The 26127-nt window shown below is 48.8% G+C and overlaps 1 protein-coding gene across 1 annotated transcript in view; it reads left to right on the top strand.

Moving 5' to 3' along the window:
• The first annotated feature begins 5000 nt into the window (after positions 1-5000).
• Positions 5001-26127, top strand: part of LOC139384731 (genetic suppressor element 1-like) — a 307652-nt gene continuing 286525 nt past the window's right edge. Inside the window, exon 1 of the mRNA XM_071129594.1 lies at positions 5001-5031. The gene's annotated coding sequence lies outside the window, so the exon portion shown is untranslated. The remainder of the gene's footprint in view (positions 5032-26127) is intronic.

The raw sequence follows: 26127 nt of genomic DNA, 5'->3' as shown, positions 1-26127 counted from the left end.
ATCCAGAAGAAGATTTGGAGAATGTCATATTGTCAAATGAAACCAAAATATAACTTTTTGGTAAAAACTCAACTCGTCGTGTTTGGAGGACAAAGAATGCTGAGTTGCATCCAAAGAACACCATACCTACTGTTAAGTATGGGGGTGGAAACATCATGCGTTCGGGCTGTTTTACTGCAAAAGGAACAGGACGACTGATCCGTGTAAAGGAAAGAATGAATGGGGCCATGTATTGTGAGATTTTGAGTGAAAACCTCCTTCCATCAACAAGGGCATTGAAGATGAAACGTGGCTGGGTCTTTCAGCATGACAATGATCCCAAACACACCGCCCGGGCAATGAAGGAGTGGCTTCGTAAGAAGCATTTCAAGGTTCTGGAGTGGCCTAGCCAGTCTCCAGATCTCAACCCCATAGAACATCTTTGGAGGGAGTTGAAAGTCTGTGTTGCCCAGCAACAGCCCAAAACATCACTGCTCTAGAGGAGATCTGCATGGAGTAATGGGTCAAAATACCAGCAACAGTGTGTGAAAACCTTGTGAAGACTTACAGAAAACGTTTGACCTGTCATTGCCAACAAAGGGTATATAACAAAGTATTGAGATAAACTTTTGTTATTGACCAAATACTTATTTTCCACCATAATTTGCAAATAAATAAATAAAAAATCCTACAATGTGATTTTCAGGATTTTTTTTCTCTCATTTTGTCTGTCATAGTTGAAGTGTACCTATGATGAAAATTTACAGGCCTCTCTCATCTTTTTGAGTGGGAGAACTTGCACAATTGGTGGCTGACAAAATACTTTTTTGCCCCACTGTAGATCCCCTGAACGCAGCTCACACTCTCAGATACATAGATCCCCTGAACGCAGCTCACACTCACAAACACATAGATCCCCTGAACGCAGCTCACACTCTCAAACACGGAGATCCCCTGAACGCAGCTCACTTTCCAACTCCCACTCTCAAACACGGAGAGCCCCTGAACGCAGCTCACTTTCCAGCTCACACTCTCAAACACATAGAGCCCCTGAATGCAGCTCAGGTTCCAGATGCCAATCACCTAAATTCTGATCATCTGTTCACACACCTGTATGTCATTATCACACACTATTAAGTTCTTTGCAGCCCATCATTGTGAGGTATTGTTTGTTTTGTGACACACTTCTATTGGGAGCTCTGGTTTTCCCAAAATGTAATGCTCCCGTGTATGATAGTTTTGGCCTGCCTCATTAACGATGCCTTTTGCCTATTCCCTGCCTGTACTTTATCGGATTTCCTGTTATCAACCTACTGCCTGATCTCCCGGATGAAGTTACTAGCCTTTTCCCTGCCTGTCCTGTGGCCTTAGGACCCCCTGTGTATGACCTACTGCCTGCCCCTGGACCCAGCTACCTGCCTCCTCCTGTGTATGACCACCTGCTTGCCCCTGGACCCAGCTACCTGCCTCCTCCTGTGTATGACCACCTGCTTGCCCCTGGACCCAGCTACCTGCCTCCTCCTGTGTATGACCACCTGCTTGCCCCTGGACCCAGCTACCTGCCTCCTCCTGTGTATGACCACCTGCTTGCCCCTGGACCCAGCTACCTGCCTCTTCCTGTGTATGACCACCTGCTTGCCCCTGGACCCAGCTACCTGCCTCTTCCTGTGTATGACCTCCTGCTTGCCCCTGGACCCAGCTACCTGCCTCCTCCTGTGTATGACCTGCCTGCCCCTGGACCCAGCTACCTGCCTCCTCCTGTGTATGACCACCTGCCTGCCCCTGGACCCAGCTACCTGCCTCCTCCTGTGTATGACCTCCTGCTTGCCCCTGGACCCAGCTACCTGCCTCCTCCTGTGTATGACCTTCTGCTTGCCCCTGGACCCAGCTACCTGCCTCCTCCTGTGTATGACCACCTGCTTGCCCCTGGACCCAGCTACCTGCCTCCTCCTGTGTATGACCACCTGCTTGCCCCTGGACCCACTTACTTGCCTCCTCCTGTGTATGACCACCTGCCTGCCCCTGGACCCAGCTACCTGCCTCCTCCTGTGGTCCTTTACAAATAAACACCTGCTGCGCCCTGCGCTTGAAACCAGCTCTTTGTCTTCCATCGTGTTCATTACACCAATATGTGTTTTTTTTGTCTGTGTAACTTTGTGTTTATTTGTGTTTATTTGTGTGTGTGTGTGTGTGTGTGTGTGTGTGTGTGTGTGTGTGTGTGTGTGTGTGTGTGTGTGTGTGTGTGTGCGCGTGCGTGCGTGCGTGCGTGCGTGTGTGCTCGCGTTCCTGCACTGCATCATAAACACTGGGAAAGCTATTGTGGGTTTGTGCAAGTATTGCAAAAAAATCTTCTTTGTCAAAATAAGTCCTTACCACACACATGGCTACAGTACCTCCCTGACTCCTCAAGAGAAGTCCTTACCACACACATGGCTACAGTACCTCCCTGACTCCTCAAGAGAAGTCCTTACATCACACATGGCTACAGTACCTCCCTGACTCCTCAAGAGAAGTCCTTACCACACACATGGCTACAGTACCTCCCTGACTCCTCAAGAGAAGTCAAACCCCATCTCCCTGTCTGTCTCTCTATCTGTCTCCATACTCCAGATCCCTGTCTGTCTCCCTCTCTGTTTCCCTGCTCCATCTCCCTGTCATCTCCCTGTCTCTGCTCCAGCTCCCTGTCTGTCTCCCTGTCTGTTTCCATGTCTGTCTCCCTGTCTGTCTCCCTGTCTGACTCCCTGTCTGTTTCCATGTCTGTCTCCCTGTCTGTCTCCCTGTCTGGCTCCCTGTCTGTCTCCCTGCTCCATCTCCCTGTCCGGCTCCCTGTCTGTATCCCTGTCTGTCTCCCTTCTCCATCTCCCTGTCTGTCTCCCTGTCTGTTTCCCTGTCTGTCTCCCTGTCTGTCTCCATACTCCATCTCCCTGTCTTTCTCCCTGTCTGTTTCGCTTCTCCATCTCCCTGTCTGTCTCCCTGTCTGTCTCCATACTCCAGCTCCCTATCTGTCTCCCTGTCTGTTTCCCTGCTCCATCTCCCTGTCTGTCTCCCTGTCTGTTTCCCTGCTTCATCTCCCTGTCTGTCTCCCTGTCTGTCTCCCTGTCTGTCTCCCTGTCTGTCTCCCTGCTCCATCTCCCTGTCTGTCTCCCTGTCTGTCTCCCTGCTCCATCTCCCTGTCTGTTTCCTTGTCTGTCTCCCTGTCTGTCTCCCTGTCTGTCTCCATACTCCATCTCCCTGTCTTTCTCACTGTCTGTTTCGCTTCTCCATCTCCCTGTCTGTCTCCATACTCCATCTCCCTGTCTGTTTCCCTGTCTGTTTCCCTGCTCCATCTCCCTGTCTGTCTCCCTGTCTGTCTCCCTGTCTGTTTCCTTGCTCCATCTCCCTGTCTGACTCCCTGTCTGTCTCCATACTCCATCTCCCTGTCTGTCTCCCTGCTCCGTCTCCCTGCTCCATCTCCCTGTCTCCCTCTCTGTCTGTCTCCCTGCTCCATCTCCCTGTCTGTCTCCCTGCTCAATCTCCCTGTCTGTCTCCCTGTCTGCCTCTTTGTCTCTCTGTCTGTCTCCCTGTCTCTCTGCTCCATCTCCCTGTCTGTCTCACTGTCTTTGTCTCTTCTCCATCTCCCTGTCTCTCTTCTCCATCTCCCTGTCTCTCTGCTCCACCTCCCTGTCTCTGTCTGTCTCCCTGTCTCTCTGCTACATCTCCCTGTCTGTATCTCTGCTCCATCTCCCTGTCTGTCTCTCTGCTCCATCTCCCTGTCTGTCTCTCTGCTCCATCTCCCTGTCTCTCTGCTCCATCTCCCTGTCTCTCTGTCTCCCTGTCTGTCTGCTCCATCTCCCTGTCTGTCTGTCTCTCTGCTCCATCTCCCTGTCTCTCTGCTCCATCTCCCTGTCTCTCTGCTCCATCTCCCTGTCTGTCTCTCTGCTCCATCTCCCTGTCTCTCTGCTCCATCTCCCTGTCTCTCTGTCTCCCTGTCTGTCTCCCTATCTCTCTGCCTCCAGCTGAGAGCTATGTTTATTTCATAAGGCCCTGTGACCAGCGCTGTGTTGTTGTCTGGAGATGTGCGTCGCCATCGCCGCCTGTCTCTTCCACTTGTCAATGGAAGGAGCCATCACACCCTCTTTTAAGTCCTCTACCCACCTTTCCTCTTCTCCTCCTCTTCTCCTTCTCCTCTGACAGCTTCCCTCTGTTCTTCCCTTTTCTTTTCATGGTCAGCCCTTCCGCTTTTGCTTGAATCCTCGTCCCTCGCTCCGTCTCGGAAGAGGAGAGGAGCAGTGTGATGTGCATCTAAAGAGACCTGAGCTGTCTCTTTCTCCCTCTCTCTCTCTCCTTCTGTCTTTGTCTCTGTCAAGGCTCTGTCACTTCAGTCAGGGACGTGTCTTTAATACCCACTGCTGGATAGCCCCTAGTTGGCTTTTTATAGCCGTTTGTATCAAAGCTGTGACAGCTGCTAAAAATGGTCCCCCGGAAGACAAGGCACCTTAGTTGTTAATGGCACTATATTATAGACACACACACACACACACACACACACACACACACACACACACACACACACACACACACACACACACACACACACTGGGAGACAAGGCACTTGAGTAGTTAATGGCACTACCCAAACACTGTAGCAGGATGGCTTTGAAGTCGATGGCTTTGAGTTGCTGAGCTGTCTGAAAGTGGGACAAACTTAGTTAAAACGGTCTGCAATGTTTGGTGACTGTGACGTAGATATGCCATGTGCTGTGGAAACCTCTTCCTCTTGTATATTTAGATATGAGCTGTATTCAGACAGGCCAGGTACATTATGTTGATGCCACAAGTGATGAAAGTAATTCATTTGCATGTTTTCTATTAAAATGGATGATTGACGTCATCATCTTTGTCTCTTCCAGACATCCAGTGTGATTGAGGGCGTGGCCAGAGTCAGCAAGCAGGCGGATTCTGCCGTACTTGCATCAGCAGTGAGCGAATCTCAATCAACGGAACCTGGGGTTGGCCACACCCCTTCTCTACCCCCCACCCTGGAGCCAGAGAGAGGAGACCGCCCACCTTCCAGTAAGTACCTTGACTTCTAACCTCTGACCCCTGAGCTCCAATCCCTGCTCCTGCCCTCTGTCCCCACCAAAACGTTCTATTGTGTGTGGGTTAGAATGAATTATCTCTGACTCCTAGGTTTTTTGTGCTGCACAAATTCTTCCTTTCTCTTTTATTTTCTCTCTTACATTTCTTCTTCCACCCCTGACCTACCTTTCTCCTCCTCTCTCTACTCCTCCTCCTCTCTCTACTCCTCCTCCTCTCTCTACTCCTCCTCCTCTCTCTACTCCTCCTCCTCTCTCTACTCTCTCCTCCTCTCTCTACTCTCTCCTCCTCTCTCTACTCTCTCCTCCTCTCTCTACTCTTCCTCTCTCTACCTTTCTCCTCCTCTCTCTACTCCTCCTCTCTCTACTCCTCCTCCTCTCTCTACTCCTCCTCCTCTCTCTACTCCTCCTCCTCTCTCTACTCCTCCTCCTCTCTCTACTCCTCCTCCTCTCTCTACTCTCTCCTCCTCTCTCTACTCTCTCCTCCTCTCTCTACTCTCTCCTCCTCTCTCTACTCTCTCCTCCTCTCTCTACTCCTCCTCCTCTCTCTACTCCTCCTCCTCTCTCTACTCCTCCTCCTCTCTCTACTCCTCCTTCTCTCTCTACTCTCTCCTCCTCTCTCTACTTCTCCTCCTCTCTCTACCTTTCTCCTCCTCTCTCTACCTTTCTCCTCCTATCTCTACTCCTCCTCCTCTCTCTACTCCTCCTCCTCTCTCTACTCCTCCTCCTCTCTCTACTCAACCTCCTCTCTCTACTCCTCCTCCTCTCTCTACCTTTCTCCTCCTCTCTCTACCTTTCTCCTCCTCTCTCTACTCCTCCTCCTCTCTCTACCTTTCTCCCCCTCTCTCTACTCCTCCTCCTCTCTCTACCTTTCTCCTCCTCTCTCTACTCCTCCTCCTCTCTCTACTCCTCCTCCTCTCTCTACCTTTCTCCTCCTCTCTCTACTCCTCCTCCTCTCTCTACTCCTCCTCCTCTCTCTACCTTTCTCCTCCTCTCTCTACCTTTCTCCTCCTCTCTCTACTCCTCCTCCTCTCTCTACCTTTCTCCTCCTCTCTCTACTCCTCCTCCTCTCTCTACTCCTCCTCCTCTCTCTACCTTTCTCCTCCTCTCTCTACTCCTCCTCCTCTCTCTACTCCTCCTCCTCTCTCTACCTTTCTCCTCCTCTCTCTACTCCTCCTCCTCTCTCTACTCTCTCCTCCTCTCTCTACCTTTCTCCTCCTCTCTCTACTCCTCCTCCTCTCTCTACTCCTCCTCCTCTCTCTACCTTTCTCCTCCTCTCTCTACTCCTCCTCCTCTCTCTACTCTTCCTCCTCTCTCTACCTTTCTCCTCCTCTCTCTACTCTCTCCTCCTCTCTCTACTCCTCCTCCTCTCTCTACTCCTCCTCCTCTCTCTACTCCTCCTCCTCTCTCTACTCTCTCCTCCTCTCTCTACTCCTCCTCCTCTCTCTACTCCTCCTCCTCTCTCTACCTTTCTCCTCCTCTCTCTACCTTTCTCCCCTCTCTCTACTCCTCCTCCTCTCTCTACCTTTCTCCTCCTCTCTCTACACCTCCTCCTCTCTCTACTCCTCCTCCTCTCTCTACCTTTCTCCTCCTCTCTCTACTCCTCCTCCTCTCTCTACTCCTCCTCCTCTCTCTACCTTTCTCCTCCTCTCTCTACTCCTCCTCCTCTCTCTACTCCTCCTCCTCTCTCTACCTTTCTCCTCCTCTCTCTACTCCTCCTCCTCTCTCTACTCCTCCTCCTCTCTCTACCTTTCTCCTCCTCTCTCTACCTTTCTCCTCCTCTCTCTACTCCTCCTCCTCTCTCTACCTTTCTCCTCCTCTCTCTACTCCTCCTCTCTCTCTACTCCTCCTCCTCTCTCTACCTTTCTCCTCCTCTCTCTACTCCTCCTCCTCTCTCTACTCCTCCTCCTCTCTCTACCTTTCTCCTCCTCTCTCTACCTTTCTCCTCCTCTCTCTACTCCTCCTCCTCTCTCTACCTTTCTCCTCCTCTCTCTACCTTTCTCCTCATCTCTCTACTCCTCCTCCTCTCTCTACCTTTCTCCTCCTCTCTCTACTCCTCCTCCTCTCTCTACTCCTCCTCCTCTCTCTACCTTTCTCCTCCTCTCTCTACTCCTCCTCCTCTCTCTACTCCTCCTCCTCTCTCTACCTTTCTCCTCCTCTCTCTACTCCTCCTCCTCTCTCTACCTTTCTCCCCCTCTCTCTACTCCTCCTCCTCTCTCTACCTTTCTCCTCCTCTCTCTACTCCTCCTCCTCTCTCTACTCCTCCTCTTCTCTCTACCTTTCTCCTCCTCTCTCTACTCCTCCTCCTCTCTCTACTCCTCCTCCTCTCTCTACCTTTCTCCTCCTCTCTCTACCTTTCTCCTCCTCTCTCTACTCCTCCTCCTCTCTCTACCTTTCTCCTCCTCTCTCTACTCCTCCTCCTCTCTCTACTCCTCCTCCTCTCTCTACCTTTCTCCTCTCTCTACTCCTCCTCCTCTCTCTACTCCTCCTCCTCTCTCTACCTTTCTCCTCCTCTCTCTTCTCCTCCTCCTCTCTCTACTCTCTCCTCCTCTCTCTACCTTTCTCCTCCTCTCTCTACTCCTCCTCCTCTCTCTACTCCTCCTCCTCTCTCTACCTTTCTCCTCCTCTCTCTACTCCTCCTCCTCTCTCTACTCCTCCTCCTCTCTTTACCTTTCTCCTCCTCTCTCTACTCTCTCCTCCTCTCTCTACTCCTCCTCCTCTCTCTACTCCTCCTCCTCTCTCTACTCCTCCTCCTCTCTCTACTCTCTCCTCCTCTCTCTACTCCTCCTCCTCTCTCTACTCCTCCTCCTCTCTCTACCTTTCTCCTCCTCTCTCTACCTTTCTCCCCTCTCTCTACTCCTCCTCCTCTCTCTACCTTTCTCCTCCTCTCTCTACTCCTCCTCCTCTCTCTACTCCTCCTCCTCTCTCTACCTTTCTCCTCCTCTCTCTACTCCTCCTCCTCTCTCTACCTTTCTCCCCCTCTCTCTACTCCTCCTCCTCTCTCTACCTTTCTCCTCCTCTCTCTACTCCTCCTCCTCTCTCTACTCCTCCTCCTCTCTCTACCTTTCTCCTCCTCTCTCTACTCCTCCTCCTCTCTCTACTCCTCCTCCTCTCTCTACCTTTCTCCTCCTCTCTCTACCTTTCTCCTCCTCTCTCTACTCCTCCTCCTCTCTCTACCTTTCTCCTCCTCTCTCTACTCCTCCTCCTCTCTCTACTCCTCCTCCTCTCTCTACCTTTCTCCTCCTCTCTCTACTCCTCCTCCTCTCTCTACTCCTCCTCCTCTCTCTACCTTTCTCCTCCTCTCTCTACTCCTCCTCCTCTCTCTACTCTCTCCTCCTCTCTCTACCTTTCTCCTCCTCTCTCTACTCCTCCTCCTCTCTCTACTCCTCCTCCTCTCTCTACCTTTCTCCTCCTCTCTCTACTCCTCCTCCTCTCTCTACTCTTCCTCCTCTCTCTACCTTTCTCCTCCTCTCTCTACTCTCTCCTCCTCTCTCTACTCCTCCTCCTCTCTCTACTCCTCCTCCTCTCTCTACTCTCTCCTCCTCTCTCTACTCCTCCTCCTCTCTCTACTCCTCCTCCTCTCTCTACCTTTCTCCTCCTCTCTCTACCTTTCTCCCCTCTCTCTACTCCTCCTCCTCTCTCTACCTTTCTCCTCCTCTCTCTACTCCTCCTCCTCTCTCTACTCCTCCTCCTCTCTCTACCTTTCTCCTCCTCTCTCTACTCCTCCTCCTCTCTCTACTCCTCCTCCTCTCTCTACCTTTCTCCTCCTCTCTCTACCTTTCTCCTCCTCTCTCTACTCCTCCTCCTCTCTCTACTCCTCCTCCTCTCTCTACTCCTCCTCCTCTCTCTACTCCTCCTCCTCTCTCTACCTTTCTCCTCCTCTCTCTACTCCTCCTCCTCTCTCTACTCCTCCTCCTCTCTCTACCTTTCTCCTCCTCTCTCTACTCCTCCTCCTCTCTCTACTCCTCCTCCTCTCTCTACCTTTCTCCTCCTCTCTCTACCTTTCTCCTCCTCTCTCTACTCCTCCTCCTCTCTCTACCTTTCTCCTCCTCTCTCTACTCCTCCTCCTCTCTCTACTCCTCCTCCTCTCTCTACCTTTCTCCTCCTCTCTCTACTCCTCCTCCTCTCTCTACTCCTCCTCCTCTCTCTACCTTTCTCCTCCTCTCTCTACTCCTCCTCCTCTCTCTACTCCTCCTCCTCTCTCTACCTTTCTCCTCCTCTCTCTACCTTTCTCCTCCTCTCTCTACTCCTCCTCCTCTCTCTACCTTTCTCCTCCTCTCTCTACTCCTCCTCTCTCTCTACTCCTCCTCCTCTCTCTACCTTTCTCCTCCTCTCTCTACTCCTCCTCCTCTCTCTACTCCTCCTCCTCTCTCTACCTTTCTCCTCCTCTCTCTACCTTTCTCCTCCTCTCTCTACTCCTCCTCCTCTCTCTACCTTTCTCCTCCTCTCTCTACCTTTCTCCTCATCTCTCTACTCCTCCTCCTCTCTCTACCTTTCTCCTCCTCTCTCTACTCCTCCTCCTCTCTCTACTCCTCCTCCTCTCTCTACCTTTCTCCTCCTCTCTCTACTCCTCCTCCTCTCTCTACTCCTCCTCCTCTCTCTACCTTTCTCCTCCTCTCTACTCCTCCTCCTCTCTCTACCTTTCTCCCCCTCTCTCTACTCCTCCTCCTCTCTCTACCTTTCTCCTCCTCTCTCTACTCCTCCTCCTCTCTCTACTCCTCCTCCTCTCTCTACCTTTCTCCTCCTCTCTCTACTCCTCCTCCTCTCTCTACTCCTCCTCCTCTCTCTACCTTTCTCCTCCTCTCTCTACTCCTCCTCCTCTCTCTACTCCTCCTCCTCTCTCTACCTTTCTCCTCCTCTCTCTACTCCTCCTCCTCTCTCTACTCCTCCTCCTCTCTCTACCTTTCTCCTCCTCTCTCTACTCCTCCTCCTCTCTCTACTCCTCCTCCTCTCTCTACCTTTCTCCTCCTCTCTCTTCTCCTCCTCCTCTCTCTACTCTCTCCTCCTCTCTCTACCTTTCTCCTCCTCTCTCTACTCCTCCTCCTCTCTCTACTCCTCCTCCTCTCTCTACCTTTCTCCTCCTCTCTCTACTCCTCCTCCTCTCTCTACTCCTCCTCCTCTCTTTACCTTTCTCCTCCTCTCTCTACTCTCTCCTCCTCTCTCTACTCCTCCTCCTCTCTCTACTCCTCCTCCTCTCTCTACTCCTCCTCCTCTCTCTACTCTCTCCTCCTCTCTCTACTCCTCCTCCTCTCTCTACCTTTCTCCTCCTCTCTCTACCTTTCTCCCCTCTCTCTACTCCTCCTCCTCTCTCTACCTTTCTCCTCCTCTCTCTACTCCTCCTCCTCTCTCTACTCCTCCTCCTCTCTCTACCTTTCTCCTCCTCTCTCTACTCCTCCTCCTCTCTCTACTCCTCCTCCTCTCTCTACCTTTCTCCTCCTCTCTCTACCTTTCTCCTCCTCTCTCTACTCCTCCTGCTCTCTCTACTCCTCCTCCTCTCTCTACTCCTCCTCCTCTCTCTACTCCTCCTCCTCTCTCTACCTTTCTCCTCCTCTCTCTACTCCTCCTCCTCTCTCTACTCCTCCTCCTCTCTCTACCTTTCTCCTCCTCTCTCTACTCCTCCTCCTCTCTCTACTCCTCCTCCTCTCTCTACCTTTCTCCTCCTCTCTCTACCTTTCTCCTCCTCTCTCTACTCCTCCTCCTCTCTCTACCTTTCTCCTCCTCTCTCTACTCCTCCTCCTCTCTCTACTCCTCCTCCTCTCTCTACCTTTCTCCTCCTCTCTCTACTCCTCCTCCTCTCTCTACTCCTCCTCCTCTCTCTACCTTTCTCCTCCTCTCTCTACCTTTCTCCTCCTCTCTCTACCTTTCTCCTCCTCTCTCTACTCCTCCTGCTCTCTCTACTCCTCCTCCTCTCTCTACTCCTCCTCCTCTCTCTACTCCTCCTCCTCTCTCTACCTTTCTCCTCCTCTCTCTACTCCTCCTCCTCTCTCTACTCCTCCTCCTCTCTCTACCTTTCTCCTCCTCTCTCTACTCCTCCTCCTCTCTCTACTCCTCCTCCTCTCTCTACCTTTCTCCTCCTCTCTCTACCTTTCTCCTCCTCTCTCTACTCCTCCTCCTCTCTCTACCTTTCTCCTCCTCTCTCTACTCCTCCTCCTCTCTCTACTCCTCCTCCTCTCTCTACCTTTCTCCTCCTCTCTCTACTCCTCCTCCTCTCTCTACTCCTCCTCCTCTCTCTACCTTTCTCCGCCTCTCTCTACTCCTCCTCCTCTCTCTACTCCTCCTCCTCTCTCTACCTTTCTCCTCCTCTCTCTACCTTTCTCCTCCTCTCTCTACTCCTCCTCCTCTCTCTACCTTTCTCCTCCTCTCTCTACTCCTCCTCTCTCTCTACTCCTCCTCCTCTCTCTACCTTTCTCCTCCTCTCTCTACTCCTCCTCCTCTCTCTACTCCTCCTCCTCTCTCTACCTTTCTCCTCCTCTCTCTACTCCTCCTCCTCTCTCTACTCCTCCTCCTCTCTCTACCTTTCTCCTCCTCTCTCTACCTTTCTCCTCCTCCTCTCTCTACTCCTCCTCCTCTCTCTACCTTTCTCCTCCTCTCTCTACTCCTCCTCCTCTCTCTACTCCTCCTCCTCTCTCTACCTTTCTCCTCCTCTCTCTACTCCTCCTCCTCTCTCTACTCCTCCTCCTCTCTCTACCTTTCTCCTCCTCTCTCTACTCCTCCTCCTCTCTCTACTCCTCCTCCTCTCTCTACCTTTCTCCTCCTCTCTCTACCTTTCTCCTCCTCTCTCTACTCCTCCTCCTCTCTCTACCTTTCTCCCCTCTCTCTCCTCCTCCTCTCTCTACTCCTCCTCCTCTCTCTACTCCTCCTCTCTCTACTCCTCCTCCTCTCTCTACTCCTCCTCCTCTCTCTACCTTTCTCCTCCTCTCTCTACTCCTCCTCCTCTCTCTACTCCTCCTCCTCTCTCTACCTTTCTCCTCCTCTCTCTACTCCTCCTCCTCTCTCTACCTTTCTCCTCCTCTCTCTACTCCTCCTCCTCTCTCTACTCCTCCTCCTCTCTCTACCTTTCTCCTCCTCTCTCTACTCCTCCTCCTCTCTCTACCTTTCTCCTCCTCTCTCTACCTTTCTCCTCCTCTCTCTACTCCTCCTCCTCTCTCTACCTTTCTCCCCTCTCTCTCCTCCTCCTCTCTCTACTCCTCCTCCTCTCTCTACTCCTCCTCCTCTCTCTACCTTTCTCCTCCTCTCTCTACTCATCCTCCTCTCTCTACTCCTCCTCCTCTCTCTACCTTTCTCCCCTCTCTCTCCTCCTCCTCTCTCTACTCCTCCTCCTCTCTCTACTCCTCCTCTCTCTACTCCTCCTCCTCTCTCTACTCCTCCTCCTCTCTCTACCTTTCTCCTCCTCTCTCTACTCCTCCTCCTCTCTCTACCTTTCTCCTCCTCTCTCTACTCCTCCTCCTCTCTCTACCTTTCTCCTCCTCTCTCTACTCCTCCTCTCTCTACCTTTCTCCTCCTCTCTCTACTCCTCCTCTCTCTACCTTTCTCCTCCTCTCTCTACTCCTCCTCCTCTCTCTACCTTTCTCCTCCTCTCTCTACTCCTCCTCATCTCTCTACCTTTCTCCTCCTCTCTCTACTCCTCCTCCTCTCTCTACCTTTCTCCTCCTCTCTACTCCTCCTCCTCTCTCTACCTTTCTCCTCCTCTCTCTACTCCTCCTTCTCTCTACCTTTCTCCTCCTCTCTCTACTCCTCCTCTCTCTACCTTTCTCCTCCTCTCTCTACTCCTCCTCTCTCTACCTTTCTCCTCCTCTCTCTACTCCTCCTCTCTCTACCTTTCTCCTCCTCTCTCTACTCCTCCTCTCTCTACCTTTCTCCTCCTCTCTCTACTCCTCCTCTCTCTACCTTTCTCCTCCTCTCTCTACTCCTCCTCTCTCTACCTTTCTCCTCTCTCTCTACTCCTCCTCTCTCTACCTTTCTCCTCCTCTCTCTACTCCTCCTCCTCTCTCTACTCCTCCTCCTCTCTCTACTCCTCCTCCACTCTCTACTCTCTCCTCCTCTCTCTACTCCTCCTCCTCTCTCTACTCCTCCTCCTCTCTCTACTCTCTCCTCCTCTCTCTACTCTCTCCTCCTCTCTCTACTCTCTCCTCCTCTCTCTACTCTCTCCTCCTCTCTCTCTCTCCTCCTCCTCTCTCTACTCCTCCTCCTCTCTCTACTCTCTCCTCCTCTCTCTACTCCTCCTCTCTCTACTCCTCCTTCTCTCTCTACTCTCTCCTCCTCTCTCTACTCCTCCTCCACTCTCTACTCCTCCTCCTCTCTCTACTCTCTCCTCCTCTCTCTCTCTCCTCCTCCTCTCTCTACTCCTCCTCCTCTCTCTACTCCTCCTCCTCTCTCTACTCCTCCTCCTCTCTCTACTCCTCCTCCTCTCTCTACTCCTCCTCCTCTCTCTACTCCTCCTCCACTCTCTACTCTCTCCTCCTCTCTCTACTCTCATCCTCCTCTCTCTACTCCTCCTCCACTCTCTACTCTCTCCTCCTCTCTCTACTCCTCCTCCTCTCTCTACTCCTCCTCCTCTCTCTACTCTCTCCTCCTCTCTCTACTCCTCCTCCTCTCTCTACTCCTCCTCCTCTCTCTACTCTCTCCTCCTCTCTCTACTCCTCCTCTCTCTATTCCTCCTCCTCTCTCTACTCCTCCTCCTCTCTCTACTCCTCCTCCTCTCTCTACTCTCTCCTCCTCTCTCTACTCCTCCTCCACTCTCTACTCTCTCCTCCTCTCTCTACTCCTCCTCCTCTCTCTACTCTCTCCTCCTCCTCTCCCCTCTCTCCTCCTTCTCTCTCTACTCCTCCTCCTCTCTCTCCTCCTCCTCTCCCCTCTCTCCTCCTTCTCTCTCTACTCCTCCTCCTCTCTCTACTCCTCCTCCACTCTCTACTCTCTCCTCCTTCTCTCTCTACTCCTCCTCCTCTCTCTCCTCCTCCTTCTCTCTCTACTCCTCCTCCTCTCTCTACTCTCTCCTCCTCCTCTCTCTACTCCTCCTCTCTCTAGTCTCTCCTCCTCCTCTCTCTAGTCTCTCCTCCTATCTACTCTCTCCTCCTCTCTTTACTCTCTCCTCCTCCTCTTTACTCTCTCATCCTCCTCTCTTTACTCTCTCCTCCTCCTCTTTACTCTCTCATCCTCCTCTCTCTACTCACTCCTTCTCTCTTTACTCCTCCTCCTCCTCTTTACTCTCTCATCCTCTCTCTCCTCCTCTCTCTACTCTCTCCTCCTCCTCTCTCTACTCCTCCTCTCTCTACTCTCTCCTCCTCCTCTCTCTACTCTATCTTCCTCTCTCTACTCTCTCCTCCTCCTTTCTCTCCTCTCTCCTCTCTCTGTTCTCCTTCTGTGTCTTTCTTTACATTTGTCACTCTGACTTGATACATGTTGTCTGGTTCATCCATTGTTTCATCCATTGTTTCATTGTGTTGTATTTGAGTACTGTTATCTTCCCTACTGTGAAGCTATGAGCGGATGGCTTTCCTGGCATTATCTCACTCCCAACATCAGGATAGGATTGTTATCAAAGCCTCGTGGAATGTGGTGTGTACTTCCTCATAGCTACTTTCTATTCATGAAAATGATTTCAGCAGAAGTTCCTTTCACACTCTGGATGTATTTCAGTTCAGTTTTAAAGTAAGAGGGAGTTTCTGCCAGTGTTCTGACGTTCATGTCTCTGCTAAGTCTGACTGAACCTAGTGAAGCAGTATTTATTTATTATATTTATGTAACCTTTATTTAACTATACAGTATCTATTCCAAGTATTGACTTTTTTCACAACTGCCACCAGTTTGAAGCCAAAAAATGGACAACAAATACATATTGACATAGTCAAATTAATACAAGTGTGTCAGACCATATGAAGAATATATCATGCTCAAACCCTCACATTAAACACCAATATTCACTGAGTTGATGGTTTATATTTAGGATCATGTTTTACAGCTTTGTCATATATATATATATCATTTTATTTGATTATGTCATATATTTGACATGTGATTAGGCCAAAAAGAGGGACAGAGATAATTACAGACACCTGTGATAATGTGAAATACCCAAAAGGGTCACTAGATGTCTTGTGATAGGTTACATAAAATCCTTGAAAGTTACCAACATTCTGGTAGTTTCCTGGTAAACGTAGAAAGTTTCCTGTGTGTGTGTGTGTGTGTGTGTGTGTGTGTGTGTGTGTGTGTGTGTGTGTGTGTGTGTGTGTGTGTGTGTGTGTGTGTGTGTGTGTGTGTGTGTATTCATCAGTGTGTGTGGGCGGGCTCAGTTCCAGCCCCGTGGCATACACCCTGACTCTGCTGTAAACCAAAGCAGGTGGGCCCTAAGCTCCTCTGACAGAAAGTATCCCTTTAACTCAGCAGGTTCTTATCTACACTTCCTGTTTCCTGTGTGATATTAGACTGCTGCCCCTGATGTGTTGTAACACAGGAACCGTGTGTGTGTGTGTGTGTGTGTGTGTGAGAGAGAGAGAGAGAGAGAGAGAGAGAGAGAGAGAGAGAGAGAGAGAGAGAGAGAGAGAGAGAGAGAGAGAGAGAGAGAGAGAGAGACATGTCTGTCCCCTAAAGTGTCCTGCGTTGGCTCTGTGCCATGTGTGTGTAACAGACTTTTGGCTAGGCCCCGGTGAAAGATTGTTTACTCTCTCAGAGGAGAGATGGAAAGAGGGAGAGAGGGATGAGTTAAATGACAGGAGGGGCCTAAACACACACAGCAAGAGGAGAGAGGGATGAATGGAGGCTTGAGGGAGAAAGTAGAGTCACAATTCAACGGCTCAGACACGAGAGGTATGTGGCAGGGTCTACAGTCAATCACGGACTACAAAAGGAAAACCAGCCCCGTCGCGGACCAGGATGTCTTGCTCCCAGACAAACTAAACAACTTATTTGCTCGCTTTGAGGACAATACAGTGCCACTGACACGGCCCGCACCTAAACCTGCGGTCTCTCCTTCACTGCAGCAACATGAGTAAGACATTTAAACTTGTTAACCCTCGCAAGGCTGCCGGCCCAGACGGCATCCCCAGCCGCATCCTCAGAGCATGCGCAGACCAGCTGGCTAGTGCGTTTACGGACATATTCAATCCATCTTTATCCCGGTCTGCTCTTTCCACATGCTTCAAGAGGAACACCATTGTTCCTGTTCCCAAAAAAGCTAAGGTAACTGAGCTAAATGACTACCGCCCCGTAGCACTCACTTCCTTCGTCATGAAGTGCTTTGAGAGACTAGTCAAGGACCATATCACCTCCAACCTACCTGACACCCTAGACCCACTCCAATTTGCTTACCGCCCAAATAGGTCCACAGACGATGCAATCGCAACCACACTGCACACTGCCCTAACCCATCTGGACAAGAGGAATACCTATGTAAGAATGCTGTTCATTTAACACCATAGTACCCTCCAAACTCGTCATTAAGCTTCCTGATGAGCTGCCCCCAGGTGGTGAGGGTAGGTAACAACATCTCCAACCCGCTGATCCCTAACACTGGGGCCCCACAAGGGTGCGTTCTGAGCCCTCTCCTGTACTCCCTGTTCACCCACGGCTGCATGGCCATACACACCTCCAACTCAATCATCAAGTTTGCAGACAACACTACAGTGGTAGGCTTGATTACCAACAACGACGAGACGGCCTACAGGGAGGAGGTGAGGGCCCCTCGGAGTGTGGTGTCAGGAAAATAACCTCTCACTCAACGTCAAGAAAACAAAGGAGATGATCGTGGACTTCAGGTAACAGCAGAGGTAGCACCCCCCTATCCACATCAAGAGGACAGTAATGGAGAGGGTGGAAAGTTTTAAGTTCCTCGGCGTACACATCACGGACAAACTAAAATGGTCCACCCACACAGACAGTGTTGTGAAGAAGGCACAGCAGCGCCTCTTCAACCTCAAGAGGCTGAAGAAATTTGGCTTATCACCAAAAACACTCACAAACCTTTACAGATGCACAATCGAGAGCATCCTGTCGGGCTGTATCACCGCCTGGTACGGCAACTGCTCACAACCGTAAGGCTCTCCAGAGGGAAGTGAGGTCTGCACAATGCATCACCGGGGGCAAACTACCTGCCCTGCAGGACACCTACACCACCCGATGTCACAGGAAGGCCATAAAGATCATCAAGGACAACAACCACCCGAGCCACTGCCTGTTCACCCCGCTACCATCCAGAAGGCGAGGTCACTACAGGTGCATCAAAGCTGGGACCGAGAGACTGAAAAACAGCTTCTATCTCAAGGCCATCAGACTGTTATACAGCCACCACTAACATTGAGTGACTGCTGCCAAAATACTGACTCAACTCCAGCCACTTTAACAATGAGAAAATTGATGTAAAAAATGTTTCACTAGCCATTTTAAACAATGCCACTTAATATAATGTTTACATAACCTACATTACTCATCTCATATGTATATACTGTACTCTATACCATCTACTGCATCTTGCCTATGCCGTTCTGTACCATCACTCATTCATATATCTTTATGTACATATTCTTCATCCCTTTACAATTGTGTATATAAGGTAGTTGTTGTGAAATTGTTAGGTTAGATTACTCGTTGGTTATTACTGCATTGTCAGAACTAGAAGAACAAGCATTTCAACGTCTGCTAACCATGTGTATGTGACAAATAAAATTTGATTTGATTTAGAAAGAGAGAGGAAAATGAATGATTGAAGAAAGAGAGATTACAGAGGAAGAAGTGAGGGAGAGTGAGAATAGTGAGATGGAGACAGAGAAAAGAAAAGAAAGGAGATATGAAAGAAAGAGATGGGAAACCAACAGGAAGGAGGAAAGGAGAGAGTGATAACGAGAGAGAGGGAGGGAGGAAGAGACACTGTGAAAGGGTAGAGGCTGTGCAAATTGATGTGAGGAGACAGGAGCACTTTCCACATAAACGCACTGAGACTGAGCTCTCTGATGGCCTCCTCCAGGGCACACACACACACACAGACGCACACACACACACACGCACACACACGCACACACACACATACATACACACATACATACACACACACATACACACATACACACATACACACACACGCACACACACACACACACATACACACACATACACACACACACACACACACATACACACACACACACACACACACACACACACACATACATACACACATACACACACATACATACATACATACATACATACATACATACATACATACATACACACACACACACCCACACACACACAAACAGAGGCTTGTTTCCCCCGTTGCATCCCTCTTTCACCACGTCCCTCACATATTCTCCATACTCCTCACCCCGTCCTTCATTCTCACTCTCTTCCTCTGTAACTCTCTCCCTCTCTTCTCTTCCTCTGTAACTCTCTCCCTCTCTTCTCTTCCTCTGTAACTCTCTCTTCTCTTCTCTCCAGTCTACCTAGATGAGTAAACTCCCTCAAAGGGAACTAGGTACACAGTACAGGTCTAGTTTTCTATAACATATATCTTTATGAACCTTCAAGAAGACATCGTATGGTTTCCACGTTCTGGCATGAATTATGTGGTTTCCTCATGTTTAACAAAGTAGGATATGATCTCTAACCTTTGCCTGACCTTTGCATAACCCCCTCGCTAACATATCACACATCATTCTGCAGTACAGATACATGACTGTGGGACTTGTTTTCAGCAGTGTGTGAAGCCTCTCTCCCTGTCCTAGTCTCTGTGATGATGATGTGGGAATACATGTTGCTAGTGTTTCCTCTCTGCCCCCAGCAGAGACACATGGGAATACTCTATGAATAGCACCAGGAAGTTAACAATACCTCTGTGATTGGTCAAACTGACGGGCCATCCCTTTCAGATTGTGTTGAGTATTTCAGGAACAGGCCCAATTAAAAATATCCTGTTTCAGTGGGATGACAGCGCTTAATGTGTAGCTCTGACGTGTGTGTGTGTCCTGTCAGAGTGTGTCCTGACACAAAATCATCAACATATTTAAGACCGTCACACACACACACACACACACACACACACACACACACACACACACACACACACATGCACAGATACACACTGATGCATCCCGGAAACACATGCACGCTCATGAGTAGTGACAGGCTCTTGGGCAGAGCGTGCTTGTTTTGGGTTTGTCAGTGTGCATTACAGCAGTAGTAGTGAACAGTGCTGGGACAGCGATACAGAGAGATACAGAGAGAGAGATATACAGAGAGAGAGAGAGAGAGATACAGAGAGAGAGAGAGAGAGATACAGAGAGAGAGAGAGAGAGATACAGAGAGAGAGTGAGACAGAGAGAGGCATATACAGAGAGAGAGAGAGATATACAGAGAGAGAGCGAGACAGAGAGAGAGATATACAGAGAGAGAGAGATATATACAGAGAGAGAGAGAGAGAGAGAGATACAGAGAGAGAGATATATACAGAGAGAGAGATATACAGAGAGAGAGAGAGATACAGAGAGAGAGAGAGATACAGAGATACAGAGAGAGAAAGATTTACAGAGAGAGAGATATATACAGAGAGAGAGATATACAGAGAGAGAGAGAGATACAGAGAGAGAGATACAGAGATACAGAGAGAGAAAGATTTACAGAGAGAGAGATATACAGAGATAGAGAGAGATACAGAGAGAGAGAGAGATATACAGAGAGAGAGATATATACAGAGAAAGAGAGATATACAGAGAGAGAGATATACAGAGAGAGATATACAGAGAGATATACAGAGAGAGAGAGAGACAGAGAGAGAGAGATACAGAGAGAGAGATATACAGAGAGAGAGAGAGATACAGAGAGAAAGCGAGACAGAGAGATATACAGAGAGAGAGAGATATACAGAGAGAGAGATATACAGAGAAAGAGCGAGACAGAGAGAGAGATATACAGAGAGAGAGATACAGAGAGAGAGAGATATACAGAGAGAGAGATACAGAGAGAGAGAGATATATACAGAGAGAGAGATATATACCACAACCTGAGGGACAGCCAGTGAAAAGTGCAAAGTAATGTCGATAATATTTCCCATCTTGTTTTGTTTTATGAATTTACCAAATGGGACAAACATCCAATTGAAAAACTGCATGCAGAATTTTGCAAGACTGTATTGCAAGTGCAAAGAAAAACTCTAAATAATGCATGTAGAGCAGAATTGGGCCAACACCCCCTCCTCATTTGAATAGAAAAAAGAGCCATCAAATTTTACAACCATCTAAAAACAAGGGACCCCAAAACATTCCATCACACAGCTCTACAATGTCAAGAGATGAAACAAGAGAAGAGTCCCCTCAGCCAGCTGGTTCTGAGGCTCAGTTCACCAACCCAAACCAACCCCATAGAGCCTCAGGACAGCGCTCAGAAAATCTGGCCCAACCAAATCATCACAAAATAAAAATAAAAATATATCACCTATTGGAAAGACACCACAAAAAATCAAAGTAAATGTCAATGCTATTTGTCTCTAAACAGACAGTACATGGTGGCAGACTATCTGACCACTGTGACTGAGAGAAAACCGAGGAAAACATTGACTAGGTACAGACTCAGTGAGCACAGTCTGGCTATAGAGACCGGTCATCACAGACAAACCTGGCTACCCAGAGAGGACAGTCTGGCTATGGAGACCGGTCGTCACAGACAAACCTGGCTGCCCAGAGAGGACAGTCTGGCTATGGAGACCGGTCGTCACAGACAAACCTGGCTGCCCAGAGAGGACAGTCTGGCTATGGAGACCGGTCGTCACAGACAAACCTGGGTGCCCAGAGAGGACAGTCTGGCTATAGAGACTGGTCGTCACAGACAAACCTGGCTGCCCAGAGAGGACAGGCTGTGCTCACTCTGCTCCAGGGGAGAGGTAGAGACAGAGCTTCATTTCCTATTACTCTGTGACAAATACTCAGACCTAAGAGAATATTTCTTTCCCAAAAGTATAACTCAATACAAAGAATTTGAAACTATCAAAGATGAAGAAAAAATATAATATTTATTGGGTGAAAAGCCAAAATGTGCTATTTTGGCAGTAAAATATGTGTCCTCCTGCCACATCTTGAGGGACAGCCAGTGAAAATTGCAAAGTAATGTCGATAATATTTCCCATCTTGTTTTGTTTCATCTTTCATACCACGTCATGTGTCTTCTCAGTCATGTTGACACTGGTCCACTACCATTGCTTTAATGTATTGTTGTTCTCATTAATATTGTTGTTGTAGTTGTTGTTAATGGTAATCCCATGTCCGCTACTACTATTATTATTGCTGTTGGTCCCACCATTTATTTATGTATAAATATATTTTATATATAAATATATACACTGCTCAAAAAAATAAAGGGAACACTAAAATAACACATCCTAGATCTGAATGAAAAATTCTTATTAAATACTTTTTTCTTTACATAGTTGAATGTGCTGACAACAAAATCATACAAAAATTATCAATGGAAATCAAATTTATCAACCCATGGAGGTCTGGATTTGGAGTCACACTCAAAATTAAAGTGGAAAACCACACTACAGGCTGATCCAACTTTGATGTAATGTCCTTAAAACAAGTCAAAATGAGGCTCAGTAGTGTGTGTGGCCTCCACGTGCCTGTATGACCTCCCTACAACGCCTGGGCATGCTCCTGATGAGGTGGCGGATGGTCTCTTGAGGGATCTCCTCCCAGACCTGGACTAAAGCATCCGCCAACTCCTGGACAGTCTGTGGTGCAACGTGGCGTTGGTGGATGGAGCGAGACATGATGTCCCAGATGTGCTCAATTGGTTTCAGGTCTGGGGAACGGGCGGGCCAGTCCATAGCATCAATGCCTTCCTCTTGCAGGAACTGCTGACACACTCCAGCCACATGAGGTCTAGCATTGTCTTGCATTAGGAGGAACCCAGGACCAACCGCATATGGTCTCACAAGGGGTCTGAAGATCTCATCTCGGTACCTAATGGCAGTCAGGCTACCTCTGGCGAGCACATGGAGGGCTGTGCGGCCCCCCAAAGATATGCCACCCCACACCATGACTGACCCACCGCCAAACCGGTCATGCTGGAGGATGTTGCAGGCAGCAGAACATTCTCCACGGCGTATCCAGACTGTCACGTCTGTCACATGTGCTCAGTGTGAACCTGCTTTCATTTGTGAAGAGCACAGGGCGCCAGTGGCGAATTTGCCAATCTTGGTGTTCTCTGGCAAATGCCAAACGTCCTGCACGGTGTTGGGCTGTAAGCACAACCCCCACCTGTGGACGTCGGGCCCTCATACCACCCTCATGGAGTCTGTTTCTGACCGTTTGAGCAGACACATGCACATTTGTGGCCTGCTGGAGGTTATTTTGCAGGGCTCTGGCAGTGCTCCTCCTGCTCCTCCTTGCACAAAGGCGGAGGTAGCGGTCCTGACAGACACAGCAAACCTTCTTGCCACAGCTCGCATTGATGTGCCATCCTGGATAAGCTGCACTACCTGAGCCACTTGTGTGGGTTGTGGACTCCGTCTCATGCTACCACTAGAGTGAAAGCACCGCCAGCATTCAAAAGTGACAGAGAGAGAGCGAGAGAGACACACAGAGAGAGAGAGGGAGAGAGAGAGAGAGAGAGAGAGAGAGAGAGAGAGAGAGAGAGAGAGAGAGAGACAGAGACAGAGAGAGAGAGAGAGAGAGAGAGAGAGAGAGACCAACCAAGGAGGGCCTACAGCAACACCTAGATCTTCTGCACATATTCTGTCAGACCTGGGCCCTGACAGTAAATCTCAGTAAGACCAAAATAATGGTGTTCCCAAAAAGGTCCAGTCGCCAGGACCACAAATACAGATTGCATCTAGACACTGTTGCCCTAGAGCACACAAAAAACTATACATACCTTGGCCTAAACATCAGCGCCACAGGTAACTTCTATGAGAGAGACAAGGCAAGAAGGGCCTTCTATGCCATCAAAAGGAACATCAATTTCAACATACCAATTAGGATCTGGCTAAAAATACTTGAATCAGTCATAGAGCCCATTGCCCTTTATGGTTGTGAGGTCTGGGGTCCGCTCACCAACCAAGACTTCACAAAATGGGACAAACACCAAATTGAGACACTGCATGCAGAATTCTGCAAAAATATCCTCCGTGTACAACGTAGAACACCAAATGACGCAGAGCAGAATTAGGCCGATACCCACTAATTATCAAAATCCAGAAAATAACCGTTAAATTCTACAACCACCTAAAAGGAAGCAATTCCCAAACCTTCCATAACAAAGCCATCACCTACAGAGATGTGAACCTGGAGAAGAGTCCCCTAAGTAAGCTGGTCCTGGGGCTCTGTTCACCAACACAAACACGCCCCACAGAGCCCCAAGGCAACAGCACAATTAGACCTAACCAAATCATGAGAAAACAAAAAGATAATTACTTGACACATTGGAAAGAATTAACAAAAAAACAGAGCAAACTAGAATGCTATTTGGCCCTAAACAGAGAGTACACAGTGTACCTGACCACTGTGACTGACCCAAACTTAAGGAAAGCTTTGACTCTGTACAGACTCAGTGAGCATAGCCTTGCTATTGAGAAGGCCGCCGTAGGAAGACATGGCTCTCAAGAGAAGACAGGCTATGTACTCACTACCCACAAAATTAGGTGGAAACTGAGCTGCACTTCCTAACCCTCTGCCCAATGTATGACCATATTAGACAGACATATTTCCCTCAGATTACACAGATCCACAAAGAATTCGAAAACACATCCAATTTTGATAAACTCCCATATCTACTGGGTGAAATTCCAGTGTGCAATCACATCAGCGAGATTTGTGACCTGTTGCCACAAGAAAAGGGCAACCAGTGTAGAACAAACACCATTGTAAATCCTACCCATATTTATGCTTATTTATTTTCCCTTGTGTACTTTAACCATTTGTACATTGTTACAACACTGTATATATATAATATGACATTTGCAATGTCTTTATTGTTTTGAAACTTCTGTATGTGTAATGTTTACTGTTAATTTTTATTGTTTATTTCACTTTTGTATATTATCTACCTCACTTGCTTTGGCAATGTTAACACATGTTTCCCATGCCAATAAAGCCCCTTGAATTGAATTGAATTGAGAGAGAGAGAGAGAGAGACACAGAGAGAGAGAGAGAGAGAGAGAGAGAGAGAGAGAGAGACATATACAGAGAGAGAGAGAGAGCGAGACAGAGTGAGAGACAGAGAGAGAGCGAGACAGAGAGAGTGAGATACAGAGAGAGATTCCCCTGGACATTTGCAAAAAAAAATTAGAAAATGAAAAGTAGGCAGCAAGACATGGTGAGATACAGGTTGATCGAGACTGAGAGAGGGTGAGACAGGTTTATAGAGACTGAGATAGGGTGAGACAGGTTTATAGAGACTGAGATAGGGTGAGACAGGTTTATAGAGACTGAGATAGGGTGAGACAGGTTTATAGAGACTGAGATAGGATGAGACAGGTTTATAGAGACTGAGATAGGGTGAGACAGGTTTATAGAGACTGAGATAGGGTGAGACAGGTTTATAGAGACTGAGATAGGGTAAGACAGGTTGATCGAGACTGAGATAGGGTGAGACAGGTTTATAGAGACTGAGATAGGGTGAGACAGGTTTATAGAGACTGAGATAGGGTGAGACAGGTTTATAGAGACTGAGATAGGGTGAGACAGGTTGATCGAGACTGAGATAGGATGAAACAGGTTTATAGAGACTGAGATAGGGGGAGACACAAGTTTATAGAGACTAAGATATGGAGAGAGAGGGTGAGACAGGTTTATAGAGACTGAGATAGTGGGAGAGAGGGTGAAATACAGGTTTATAGAGACTGAGATATGGGGAGAGAGGCTGAGATAGGGGAAGAGAGGGTGAGACAGGTTTATAGAGACCGAGATAGTGGGAGAGAGGGTGAAATACAGGTTTATAGAGACTGAGATAGGGGAAGAGAGGGTGAGACAGGTTTATAGAGACTGAAATAGTGCGAGAGAGGGTGAAATACAGGTTTATAGAGACTAAGATAGGGGGAGAGATGGTGAGATACAGGTTTAAAGAGACTGAGATAGGGGGAGAGAGGGTGATATACAGGTTTATAGAGACTGAGAGAGAGGGTGAGACAGGTTTATAGAGACTAAGATAGGGGGAGAGAGGGTGAGACAGGTTTATAGAGACTGAGATAGGGGGAGAGAGGCGGAGATACAGGTTTATAGAGACTGAGATAGAGGGTGAGATATAGGTTTATAGAGACAGATAGGGTAAGAGAGGGTGAGACAGGTTTATATAGACTGAGATAGGAGACGAGAGGGGGAGAGACAGGTTTATAGAGACTGAGATAGGGGGAGAGAGGGTGAGACAGGTTTATAGAGACTGAGATGGGGGGAGAGAGGGTGAGATACAGGTTTATAGAGACTGAGATAGAGGGTGAGATATAGGTTTATAGAGACAGATAGGGTAAGAGAGGGTGAGACAGGTTTATATAGACTGAGATAGGAGACGAGAAGGGGAGAGACAAGTTTATAGAGACTGAGATAGGGGGAGAGAGGGTGAGACAGGTTTATAGAGACTGAGATGGGGGGAGAGAGGGTGAGATAGGTTTATAGAAACTGAGATAGGGTGAGATACAGGTTTATAGAGACTGAGATAGGGTGAGATACAGGTTTATAGATCCTGAGATATGGGGAGAGAGGGTGAGACAGGTTTATAGAGACTGGGATATGGGGAGAGAGGGTGAGACAGGTTTATAGAGACTGAGAGAGAGGGTGAGACAGGTTTTTTAGAGACTGAGATAGGGGGAGAGAGGCGGAGATACAGGTTTATAGAGACTGAGATAGAGGGTGAGATATAGGTTTATAGAGACAGATAGGGTAAGAGAGGGTGAGACAGGTGTATATAGACTGAGATAGGAGACGAGAGGGGGAGAGACAGGTTTATAGAGACTGAGATAGGGGGAGAGAGGGTGAGACAGGTTTATAGAGACTGAGATGGGGGGAGAGAGGGTGAGATAGGTTTATAGAAACTGAGATAGGGTGAGATACAGGTTTATAGAAACTGAGATAGGGTGAGATACAGGTTTATAGAGACT

The sequence above is a fragment of the Oncorhynchus clarkii genome, chromosome 26 (assembly GCF_045791955.1).
Source record: "Oncorhynchus clarkii lewisi isolate Uvic-CL-2024 chromosome 26, UVic_Ocla_1.0, whole genome shotgun sequence".
Taxonomy (NCBI): domain Eukaryota; kingdom Metazoa; phylum Chordata; class Actinopteri; order Salmoniformes; family Salmonidae; genus Oncorhynchus; species Oncorhynchus clarkii.
The sequence above is the reverse complement of the archived record's forward strand: the minus strand, read 5'-3'. Positions and strand labels throughout refer to the sequence as shown.